Source organism: Castor canadensis, chromosome 12, assembly GCF_047511655.1.
Source record: "Castor canadensis chromosome 12, mCasCan1.hap1v2, whole genome shotgun sequence".
NCBI lineage: Eukaryota > Metazoa > Chordata > Mammalia > Rodentia > Castoridae > Castor > Castor canadensis.
The window spans coordinates 65,773,962-65,786,413 of record NC_133397.1 but is presented as its reverse complement, the minus strand read 5'-3'; the positions used below and the strand labels follow the sequence as shown (position 1 = coordinate 65,786,413).

Here is a 12,452-nt window from a genome sequence, read left to right as displayed (position 1 = left end):
TCTCTGTCTCTCTCTCTCTCTCTCTTTCTCTCTCTCTCTCTCTCTCTCCATCTCTCTCTCTCTCTCTCTCTCTCTCTCTCTCTCTCTCTCTCTCTCTAATAGTTTCATTATCTTTTGAGCTAGTATATATTAATAATATGAGGGGGTTTCTTTGTGGTAATTCCATACATGTGTACAGTATACTTTGAGCAAGTTAACACTGTCCATTGTTATTCCCATTCCTTCCACCCTCACTTTTCCTTTTTACAGTGTTTGGTAGGTCAGATAGTACATCTGTGAGCTTTGTGGGCCATGCAGTTTTTGTCATAACCACTCAGTTCTGCCACTGCTGGCAAAAGAGGCCAAAGATGGTATGTACATGAACAAGCCTGGATGCGATCCAATAAAACTTTATATACAAAACAAGCATTGCACTGGATTCCCTGTGAGCTGCAGCTGGCTATCCCCTGCCCTAGAGTGAAAATTCTAGTGACTTGCTAAAAGATGGATTTAACATGGGGAGAGAAGGGAGGCAGGAAGACCAGTTAGGAGTTTAATTCAGGAATCTTAATGAAGGGACAATGGGGAGAAATGGTTTGTGACATGCTCCAAGGCAAAAATGGCAAAACTCCTTGGCTAGTGTGATATGAATCTGTCTCATTGTTTGTTTTATGCTCTGTGGCCTGATCCTTCCAGTAAAGGAAAAAATAAATTATGGACATTTTGGGCATGTGACTCAGAATCACATGCATATCCTAGGAGGTCACCTGCTGGTCACCAGACACTGTGCTTGGTGCATAACAGAGATTATCTCGTTGTTGAGCATAATTCTTAAGGATTTTAAGTTGTATTTTCTTTTTCCATACTGAAGCTTAGAAATAAGTCATTTGCCCCAAATTGCATAGCTGGTAAATGGTGGAACTGAGATTTAATACGAGTCTGTTGTCAAAGCCTGGCCCATTCCCAAGACGCAGATAATTCCTTTTCTCCAGAGTATAGCATGAAGCACCATCTGGGAACCTGTGCAGCTTCTTAATTAGCCTCTGATATGGCTCAACTGGACCTGTGTTTTCTCTGCAAAAATGGTTAGGTGTTTGCAAGAATGCTACAAAACTCACACCTGCATGTAAGTTTATAACATGCACTCGTCATGCTAACCTCATGACGAGTGCATGTTATAAAATGGAGAAGGCAGTGCGGTACTAGGTTATAGATTAGGGCATCTCTGACTTCAGTCAAATCTTCAAAAACTCTACTTCCAAATAAAGTTTGGAAGGGAATGGGGACTTTGCCATGTCTTTTATTTGGGTGGGGGGAGTAGGGATACAGTTTAACTCATAACAGCCCTTTCCTGAGAATTCAGGAGCTTCTGCAGACCAGACCAGGGTGCCTAACTGGATCTCAGTCCAGTTCCTACTCCAGGATATCTTCATCTGTTCTCATTTTTCTGTCCACTTCCTGTATATGCTGCTTGGGATGTGGAGATTCTGTCTGTATTTGCTCACAATTAATTTTATTTCAGAGGGTTTCCTGTCCTAATTCTCTGCTTTGCTCTTGCCAGTATTGTCTAGGCCATGCTCACTGCATCTGCCTCCCATCCTCTTCTTTCCTTGCTTTGCATTTTGCCCATTCATTTATTAATCCATGTAACAATCAGTGTTGAGTTCCTGTTTCATTCCAGGCACGATGCTTAGCTCCATGGATAAATTCCTTTTCTTGGAGAGTTCTTGTGGAAAACCACACACCAAATAGTATAAAGTAAATGAATAGGGAAATGTGTATAGGCTCTTACTCTCAGCTTAGCATCCTCCCTGGTTCCCTAGACCCAACAGGACAGAATCTGAGATCCCTGGAAGAACACACCTGACCCCCCATAACCTGGCCCCATTCCCCTCAACAGTTTCATCTTTTTTTGCTCTTTAACATTGTGCGTCACTCAGTTTGATCCACTTGCTGTTCCCCAATTATACAGTTCTCGCTCTGATATCTTGTTGTCCCCATGAATGTGCTCAGTTGGGATATGTACCCCTCCCCCATTCTCAGCTGTTATCCACCCAATTCTTTGAGACTATTTCTGGGGCCATTTTTTCCAGGAAGCCAACTATGGCTTCCCTCCCTTGTCTTTCTTTTAGGTCCCTTTGGTGACAGCCTTTTTTTCCCTAGAGACAAGGGGGGAGACTTGTTACAGCTGTTGTTCCAGCCTTAGGTGTAACACCTGTATTGTAAGTGCCAACTCAGTGAATGAATCTTGTGTTCCTGGCTCTACTTCTGCTTCCCAGCCTGTGCTTTCCTTTGGCCTCCTTCCCCCATATCATACATCTGTTCATCACTTTTTCTCTGCCCCAGGTCCAGAGACATTCTTCTGGTTTTGCTCACTCAGCTATGCTGGCCCTAGTGGTCAGTGGCCAAACAGGCTTCCCCTGACCATCATCTTCTAGTTCTTCCCTGCTTCACACAAAGAAGGGCCTGCTTGCTCACCTATAGAATGAGGGTCCTCCCAAGAAGGCAGAACTTCCTCCCTGACCTTTCTGGTTTTTCCATTTCCAAATCCAGGAGTAAGGGACACACTATTCCGGCTTCACTGATGAATTCCACAAGCATTTTTTTTTTTTTTGAGCCTGAGTTTATAGCTGGGCCTATGCTTGAAGCACACTCACTCTCATCTAGTTTCTATCTTTTTAGACAGAAAGTTCTGTTTCTTTCCTGCTCAATATATTGGGCTTCTCCCATAAATTAAGTAGCATGAAATTTAAAAAAACATTTCAGCAGTAAAACTCTTCAAATGATAGATCATATGGAATATTTGTGAGTACAACAGAAGAAACCAACACTTTCTTACATGTATTATTATTCATTTGAAAATTCTAGTTTATTACCTACTGTTCATTAATGACAATAATGAAAGTGCTGTGATGAATTTAAAAATTTGAACTGGCTGTCTGAGGTGACAATTATATAGCATCCGGACTGTCAAATATACCCCTGCACTGTGAATTGGCTCCACAGCATGGGGAAGACTGTGATAACTAGACAATGAGGGTGATAGCACTTTAAATAGGATCCCTCAGGCCATTCTGATGAACACAATCCCAAAACTTGAAAGAAGAATGTAGGAAAAATTGGTTTTAATTTTGTCTCACTAACACTATGTAACAATGATTTGCATTCCTTCATTTTAAGGGATTTAACTGAAAGGAATAGATGAACATGTTTTTCCACCAATTTGTACCTTGTTTGGCAGAAAATACTTCACAAAGTTGTGTCATTACAAGGTGCTAATTATGTTATTACTTTTTTTTAATCAGAAACTTCAGTGCCTATTTCTCTTTCATACTCATATTAAAGTCTTTAGCACAGCAAAAATCGCCTAATGTGGCATGTTGAGCCCAAACTTTAGTTGTCAGTTTCACAGGAGGAGATCCAACAGAGTGGCCCTGCATTGCTGAGTTGGGTCTTGTTCAGATTTTTAAAGTCTGCCAAGCATGTAAAATTAAGACAAGCACTAAAGCTACCAGTCATACTTATATGCTGTATATATCTTTATATTCAGTGATATACAGTTCATATCTTTATAAGAGCATGCACCCAGTGGGAGCCACAGAGCCTCACCTGGCATGTTAATTGAACATGACACTTGGAAGCCAGGGTGGTGACAGTTGTACAGTTTTACAGCGTGAAAAGACTTGCCTGGATCTGAACTGTTAAAAGACCTTTTTGGAGCTTCAGATTTCCTAATTCATGACACATCTACATTTATCCTAACATATTCATGGTTTGGGCAGGAGAAGATTTATTCTGAAGTGGGTGTGAGTCTGTTAACCTGTGGCTTGTAAACCCATGGGGTCTTGTGATTCTTCACATTTGGCATCACTTCAGTTTATCTATTTACAGTTTCAAAAATCTTTTAAAAGTGTAATTTGAGTTAAATGTTTATAGAGCCCTTGAAACACATAGGTTGACCTCTGTTGTATGGAAGGAAGATATAAGGCAATTGCAGACGGGGACATTTAGCAGGACTGGCTTGGGAGGACCTCCCTGTTACAATCAGACATTTATGTCTGCCCAGCTCAGAGCTTTTCACCTCCCAGGTGCTCAGCAGTTTGCCAGCATTTGAATGAATTGAACTGGTACAAAGCAAGTTCTGTGTGACTCCCTCTGATGAAGAATGATCACAAAGGCCTTAGGTGGAAGCTGCTCCCTCCACATAGCTGTGGCCTAGAGCTTCCCTTTCTTCCAGCTCTCTACGAGGGCTGACTTGGGCTTTGAAGCTTTCTTTAGTTAGGGGCTTTAAAACACCTCTTGACTTCTTCAGGCTCCTTGTACTTATGCTAGGGTTTTAATCGTTGTAATGCCCTTACAAGGCACCTTTGGAACTGTGAGGCCAACACAGAAAAGAATCAGATGACCAGGCATGCTTCGCTTTCCCATTTGCATGTGCCTAGCGTTGTTTGTTCTCTCATCTGCAGATGCTTTAGGTATATGTGGCTTGAGAAGCCCTTGGCAGTAGATGAAACCTTTGCTTGGGGAATTATTGTTAGGAATAAAATGGTGACAAGTGAATCAAGGACCCACGTGTCTGCCAGCAATGTCTTGCTCTATGTACAATTCTAGAGGGGAAAGGTCATGCTGAGTTTGGTCAGAATTATTCAGGCATATGCTGGTGTGGTTGAAATTCTTTTCATGCTCAGTGTGATATGAATGTTGTAGTTGTCCTCCATTCTATACAACTGTTTCCTGCCAGTCTTCTATGATGGTTTCTTTGTTCTCCAACTGACACTTTCAGGCTGGGGTTCCAAAGGTCCAGCCATGGGCCTTCCTTTTTGAGTTTGATACTCATTCTCAGGTGACTTCATCTACTTCCACACTTCTGCTGATGACTCCTAATCACCTTTAACTCACTCTAGGACCAAAATAGGACTCCAGTCTCGCTTCTCAAAGTTTTTTTTGTTTGTTTGTTTGTTTTTGTGGAGGAGAGAATTCGCAAATGCTTTACAGACTCAATGTTCTTGGACTCCCTATGCTTCTTCCATGAAGCAGAATCTGAAAATAAGGAAGGCCTTATTTTCAAAAAGCTTCAAGCCCAATGGAAACGTGTAAAAAAGCACATACTTTTATTCAATGTGAAAGGGTAGTACACAGTTGCAAGAATCCAAAATAGAGATCAGTTATATATGCAGGGAAGGATCAGAGAATGTTCTTAAACAAGCAATGTGACATGGCCATGAAGGGCAGGTAGGACTCAAATGCAATGATGCAGAGAAGTGTGCTCCAAGTAGAGAAAATCCCAGAGGTAGAACAGGTGGGAAGTATGTAAGAGTGGTTCTGTTTGCCAGACAGTGGGCTATGTTGGAAAGGCAGGTTTGGAAGAATGCATGAAGGGCTTTGATTTATAGGCTCACATTTGAATTTTACTCTAGGTGTTATGGGTCCATTGATGATTTTAGAACAGAAGAATTGTGTTATTAAAACATTATTTCCAAAAGCTTAGCCAGGAACCATTATATGAGATTGGGCATGGTGTGGGGAAAAAGAACAGGGAAGAATTCCTGAGTTAGGGGAGTGAGGATAGGGAGCTGGGGAGAGATAAAAAGGATATGAGGTAGAGTTTTCAGGGAAAGGGAGAGGAAGAGTCTGTGATTACCCTCAGGTTCGAGCTAGGTGATTGGGAGGCTGAGGATATGGAATCAAATGGGCTAGGAGAAGGAACTTAGGATATGTTTATTGAGCTGCAGGGGTTTCTGGGAAATCCAGGTGAAGACTCCAGCCACCTATCCTTACTTCAGTGTTCTGGACTCCCTTTCCAAGTCAGCATAGTCTGGTTCCCTCCTCCACTTCTCTCAGGACCACTTGGTGCCCAGGCTTATCAGACTTGAGGGAGTAAATGCTTCAACAGATCCCATGCAGAGACCCTGATAGATATTAGGACATCAATCCTGACAGCCCAATCTAGGGCTGATCACGAGAACCTTGCTACCCATCTCCAACCCATTTGTTCTCCCTCAAAGGACTAGGTTTTGATTGTTTCTGAAAATTCTTGTCCCCTTTCTGAGGTCTGCCTTGTATAGACCCTCCTGGGACAGGAGGGCCCTGAGGTCCATGGACAGAACCTAGACACTGAAAGCTTATTTTTAAAGGTAACTTCCATCAGCATAGGGGCATCCTGTGGCTTATGGTTTTTGACCATTTTTAAGCCCCATAAGGTTGACTTAACTCTTCTGTCTATAAGGCTCAGTGATCAGTGCCTGTACCAATGTCAGGAATAGGCCTCCATCCTCTCCCCTCTCCTGGTGCTACTTCAAATTCAACACATACCTTGCCAGTGACTCCAGGGAAGCATGAGGTGACCAGCAGGTGTATAATACACCCTGCACCTTGCATTTACATGGGACCTTTGGTGAAAGCATCTCACATCCTGCGTCTTGGATTTAAAGCATTCCTTTGGATTCTCACCTCTTTGTCCTTACCCTTTTTGTAGGGATTCATGAAAGGACATCTGACCTCTGTGCCACACTGGAGGGCTTTGGATTGCTGGTGCTTGTGTGTGCTGTTTTGGCTACTTTTGCTGATGGCTACATCTTGACTCTGACAGTGTTATCATCCAGCTCCATGGGAGCTTCCTTTGTGTTTATGGTTTGGGGACTGCAGAAATAAACTGAAACTAGAGAGAAGTCTGGGAGCATCCAGGACTTCTATGACAGATTTAGTCAAACATCTTCAATCACTTTCTTCTCATTCTAATGACTTCACATAATTAAAACCATCCCCAGCCAAACACTAAATAAATTTTGCACATGTTGCTTGAATTACTGTGCAATCTTATCCCAGTGTGGCTTTCTCAGAGATTAATATTTCACTAAAACTATTCCTCCGGGTAGGCTGAAGACAGCAGCTGTGGAAACTCAACATTTGCTTTGTGCAATGAAACTTTAGGACAGGGCTGCTTTTCACATTTTCAGATGTGCTGCTCATTTGGAAAAAATAAGCATTCTTGGCAAAGTCCATGTGCCATGAACCCCAGCTTTTGTTTCTATCTATTCAGATATAAAATGGTGAGAAAATACAGTTCAAAATACTATCACATAACACTGGCACATACAAATTATAATTACTTTTTATTGAGCACTGCTATTGTTTGGATGTGGTTTATCCCCCAAGGGTTCATGTGTTGGAGGCTTGGTGTGGCAATGTGGGAGGTGATGGAATCTTTAGGATGTAGGCCTAGTGGGAGCTCCTTAAGTCATCAGGAGCATGACTGTGGAAGGGATTAACATAGTTCTTATTGAACCCTAAATAGTCTCTAGTTGCTCTTTAGCTATTGTGTTGCCATCTGCCAGGAGGTGATTAAGGCTAGGGGACCCTCACCAGAGGTGGTTCTATGCTTCTTGGACTTTCAGTCTTCAAATCTATGAGCCTCAAGGAATATGACTTTTCTTCTTTTGCCTGTTAACATGGTAGATGATATCTGTGGATTTCTGAATAAAGAAGGAGTCTTGAATCCTGGGAATAAGGCCCACATAGTCATATCATAAAAATCCTTTTTGTTTGCTGTTAAATCCTATTTGCTGATACTGTGTGAAAGATTTTTATGTCTCTCTTCCTGAGAGTTTTGAGTTGTCTGTGTTTGAGCTGTCTTTATCTGAGGTATCAGGTTCATGCTAGTTTCATGAAATGTATTGAGAAGTAGCCCCTTCTCTTTGATTTTCTGTAAGAGTTGTGTTAGATGTGTGTTAATTCTTCTTTGGTAGGATTTTCCAGTAAAACAATGTGGGTTTTTTTAGGGGGAGGGGGCAGTGATAATTAGATAAAGTAGGAATTCAAATTATTTTTTCGGCAGTACTTGGGTTTGAACACAGATCTCGTGCTTGTTAGACAAACACTCTGCAAATTGAGCCACACCCCCAGCTCTTTTTTGCTCTATTTTTCAAATAGGGTTTTGTGCTTTTGCCTGGACTTGCTGGGCTGTGATCCTCCTATTCGTGCCTCTCTCATAGCTGGAATGACAGGTGTGCACCAACACACCCAGCTTTATTGGTTGAGAAGGACTCTCGCTAACTTTTTGCATGGGCTGGCCTCAAACCAAGATCTCTGCCTTCCTGAGTAGCTGGGATTACAGGTGTGAGCCACTGTGCCTGACCAAGAGTTTATTTCTTAATAATTATAGTGTTAATTTGAATTCTCTGTCATATTGGATGAGTTGTAGTAGTACTTGCATTTTTCAAGCATTTGGTTCATTTTTTAAATAAATTGTCAGATTTATAGAGCTTTTTGAAATTTATAGACTAGAGCTTTTCTTGTTATGTCTTTGATTTCTTTCTCAGTTCCTCCTGCTTTTTCCTCTCCTGGAGCTCTGATTAGAAAAATTTAGATTTTTTTTTTGGTGATAGTTCTGCAGGTCTCTATGATAGTTTATTTTTCCTTTCAGTCTCTTTTTCTACTGAGTAATTTTTGTTCTGTCTTTCAGATCACTGATCACTTCCTCTGCCCCCTCCGTTCTGCTGTTGAGTTCATCTACTGAGTGTTCTTTTTCTCTTTTTTTGATGGTACTGTGGTTTGAACTCAGGGCTTCACACTTGCTAGGCAGGCCCTCTACCACTTGAGCCACACGTTCAGCTCTTTCTTCTCTGGTAAGTTTGGGGATACTCACGTTTTACCCTAGCCTGGACTGTGATCCTCCTATTTTACACCTCCTGCCTTAGTTGGAATGATAGGCACTTGCTACCATTCCCATCTTTTTTATATGGGGTTGGGGTATCACTAAGTTCTTTTGCCCAGGCTGGCCTAGAACCACAATCTTCCTGATCTCTGCCTCCCACATAGCTTGCGGTGCAGGCACATACCATTAAACCTAGCTACTGGTTGAGAGGGGGTTCTCACGAACTTTTCACCCTGGATGGCCTCCTTCTGAGATCCTCCTGATCTCAGCTATAGCTAAGATTATAAGCATGAGTGACCAGTACCTGAAGAATGGTTTTCGTTTTTTTTTTTTTTTTGGTTATTATTTTTTTTAATTCCATAATTCCACTTTATTCTTTTTTTTCTTCTGTTCCTTTGTTGAGGCTTTTCGGTTGTTTTCATTTGTCTCAAAAATCTTTGTAGTTGCTCTTTGAAGCATTTTTATCACGGATGTTCAAAACTCCTTGTTAGATAACTTTACCTTCTTTGTCATCCTTGTGTTGGCTGGCATCTGTTGACTGGCTCCTCTTTACTGCTGGGTGAGCACGGATGTCCTGGATCCTATGTGGTCTCCTCTGATGTGAGACTTGTAACCGCTGGTGCTCATGAGCCTCCTGACCCTCCACAAGGTCTCCTCTCATATCCCAGCTGAGATGGGGAAGGGCATCTAGTTATTTCTGGGCAGGGATGTGCCCCCAATGTGAAACTTGATCCCCAATGTGGCAGTGTTGGGAGGTGAAGCCTAATAAGAGGTAATTAGGTCATGAGGACTCTGTCTTGATAACTGGATCAATTTTGTTATTGTAGGAGTAGATTAGTTATTGAGTTAATGGATTGGTTATAAAAGTGGCTCCGTTCCTCTCTTGCTCTATTACTCTTTCTTGCCCTTCTACCTTATGCCATGGGATAATGTAGCACAAAGACCCTCTCCAGGTACTGGCACATTCATATGGGACTTCCTAGCCTCAAGAACTGTGAGACAAATAAGATTCTGCTCATTATAAATTACCCAGCCTGTGGTATTCTGTTATAACAATACAAAACTACAAAATGGACCAAGATAGGGTAGAAGTGGGCGCTTCCTTTCTGGTCTCCAGTGGTGGTGACAAGGATGGGATGGTGGCTCATTACCAGCCATCTATGATGAAAGTCTCATTTCCCTTATTGGCCTTTTCTGACATCAAGGATTTTGGGGCTTCATTTTACAGTCCCCAATTTCAACTTCTTTTAAGTCCTTATATCTACCTCAGACTTTATTGCCCTGTTCTTTAGCTGACGTTCTTCCTTCCTTCTCCAATCCCTTTCTTTACCCTGGGGAGGGGTACCTTAGAAGTTAAGACACTGGAGTTGTGCTGTCTATGTTTAAATTCCAACTCCAGTGTTTCTAACTGGGTGATTTTGGGCAACTTTATTGTGTCCATACTTCAGTTATCCCATCAAAAAATTGCAATAATAGTCACCTACATCCAGGCTTATTATGAGACTTGAATTAAATATTCTTCATAAAGCATTCAGGAAACTACATAGTTGCAGAAGAAGGTCTCAATAAATGTGAGCTGTTAATATAATTAGTAATTAAATTAATACTCAGTAGTTCAACATTCAACTTGAATGTTACCTCTCTGTGGAGTCTTTATGGGTTCTCCTCATTGCTTTCCCATTAGTAGAATTAATTACTCTTTCCCAACTGATCCTAAACCACTTAATTTACATTGTTTTTCTGCTTCATTCTGTTTGCATTGTTGGTAGCGTTGTAGACTGAGACAGCCTCTTACTGACCGCATTTATTCATTTCTAGATTGATTTCACAGAAAGCACCTACTATGAATCAGGCATTGGGCACAGAGATGAATAAAATGTGGACCTTCTTTCAAGACATTCTTAGACCTTTGCTAGCACCAAACTGCTTTGCTAAATAAATAGTTGTAGTGGAACTTAATAGTATTCATTGACCTAAGACAGGCAGGTTCTGCCTTGGGATATGAAGGTAGTCAGCCTCCAGGCTGAAAGGTATCACAGCAGTTTAAAATTGGAAGCTTCTGGTGAGTCATTCCTAACACTGATCTCTGCTCAATCATGGAAAGGCCCCAGGCTTTGCGTTAGTTTCCGGCTATACTGGCATTGGTGGCGGTCATATGAGTCTGTGACCTTCTAGTGAGTCTTACCCAGGCCAAATCAGGTCTAAACCCTGGTTCTTTTTTAATTCAGTTCTCATGCTTAAATCAAGACAAAGCTCTTGTTGGGGTCCCATGAGTTATATAAATGTCATTGGCGGTTCAGAAACTATCAATTCTGTTTCAAAGCCTGTATACGGTCACATACTCTGACTCCTACCATGCGAGAGAATTTGTTTTAAAGCGGTTACATGCCAGGCACTGTGCTGACCACCACAAATGGGAAAAGAAGAGACACAAGATCCCTGAAAGCCAGGGTTTTGCAACAGTCATTGAAAGCACAGATTTGATTGCTTCACCGTGGCCATGATAGACTGGTTAGAAAGCTAAATTTTTTTAAGCCAAGAATTGAATGATGGAAGCAATGGAAAGAAGAAGTGTAAATGTCTATGTTTGACTGTGAAGGAAAGGAGAGTGAGTGACAAGAAGCTATAGGGGAGGCTGAACAAAAGGAAGGTCATTTAAGGGTGGAGACAAGTAAGTTTCTAGTAGCTAAGGTCAGCTGATTGAAAGATCAAGAGAGTGATTGGGAAAGAATAAGAAAATATTTGAGAGTGAAACAGATACACATATACATACAAATACCTGCACATATATGTATATACTCATGTATGTTATGTACATACATAGATTATACATGAATACATACATAGGAGTTAAAAAGTGAGGATAAAGGAAGAGACTGAGGAAATTTGAGAGAAAATTACATATGCACATAATCTGTCTGTTCATCCATCCATTCATCCATCTATCTGCCTACCTTTTTATAGAAGGAGATGGAGTCAGTTTAAAAAGGGAAAATTAAAGAAAGATGAATCATTGATAAAACCATGCCCTATAGGAAGGAATGATTTGATCAAAAGTACAGGTGACAATTCCATAGAGGCAGGAGGGAAGAAGGTCAGGATAAGATGGAAGGGGAAGTTACAGTTCATGTAGAATGGCCTGTGTTTTCTCAGGGAAATTGGGAAGTTGGAAAGTAGTATGGATGGAAAAATGAGATTGAAAAGAGAGATAGGATAATGAGAAAGTGAAGAAATAATATGTCAGGGATACACATAAGATTTAGCAGCAGCAGGGGCCACATTTGGTTTTCTTTGCACAACAAACATTTGCAGTAATGCAAATACAAAATTTTTCCTTTTTGGAAGCACTTGGCCTTGGGCAGGAGAGCAGACAGTGAGAGCAGGTAGTTTGGGGGTAGAAGAAGGGTCCTGGTGAGAACAAGGTGTGGTACAGTTGTAGGGGCCAGGCCTGTGTAGGAAAGGTGAACCTAGGACAAGAATGATACTCTGTGAGCATAGGGGATGAGAAGTCTCAAAGACTTTCTTGGGGCACATACTCACTTTGATTCCAGGCATGGGAGAAGTGGGACAGAAGGTTCTGATTGGAGAGTAGGATTTCGGAGTATGAGTCATTCATTCAGTGGTCACTGAGCATCAGCTCTGTGCACTTATTATGGGAGATGCTGGGAACAAAGAGATGGATTAAGACTTATCCCTGTCTACACAAAGTTACAGCCCAAACTTACAAGGTGAAGGAGCCTCTCTAGGTGATGACAAGGTCCAGGAAATGTCCCTGGAAATGATTTACTGTCTTGGGGTGGAGGAACAGAAGCCAAGTGGC

The 12,452-nt window shown here is 41.6% G+C and overlaps 1 protein-coding gene across 2 annotated transcripts in view; it reads left to right on the top strand.

Annotated features, from left to right (window-relative positions):
* Eva1a (eva-1 homolog A, regulator of programmed cell death) overlaps window positions 1-12,452 on the top strand; it is a 45,574-nt gene that overhangs the window by 11,555 nt on the left and 21,567 nt on the right. The window contains exon 2 of one of the 2 annotated variants that reach the window (XM_074050073.1): window positions 8,441-8,603. The exons of the other annotated variant lie outside the window; for it this stretch is intronic. The gene's annotated coding sequence lies outside the window, so the exon portion shown is untranslated. The remainder of the gene's footprint in view (window positions 1-8,440; window positions 8,604-12,452) is intronic. 2 annotated transcript variants of the gene reach the window in all.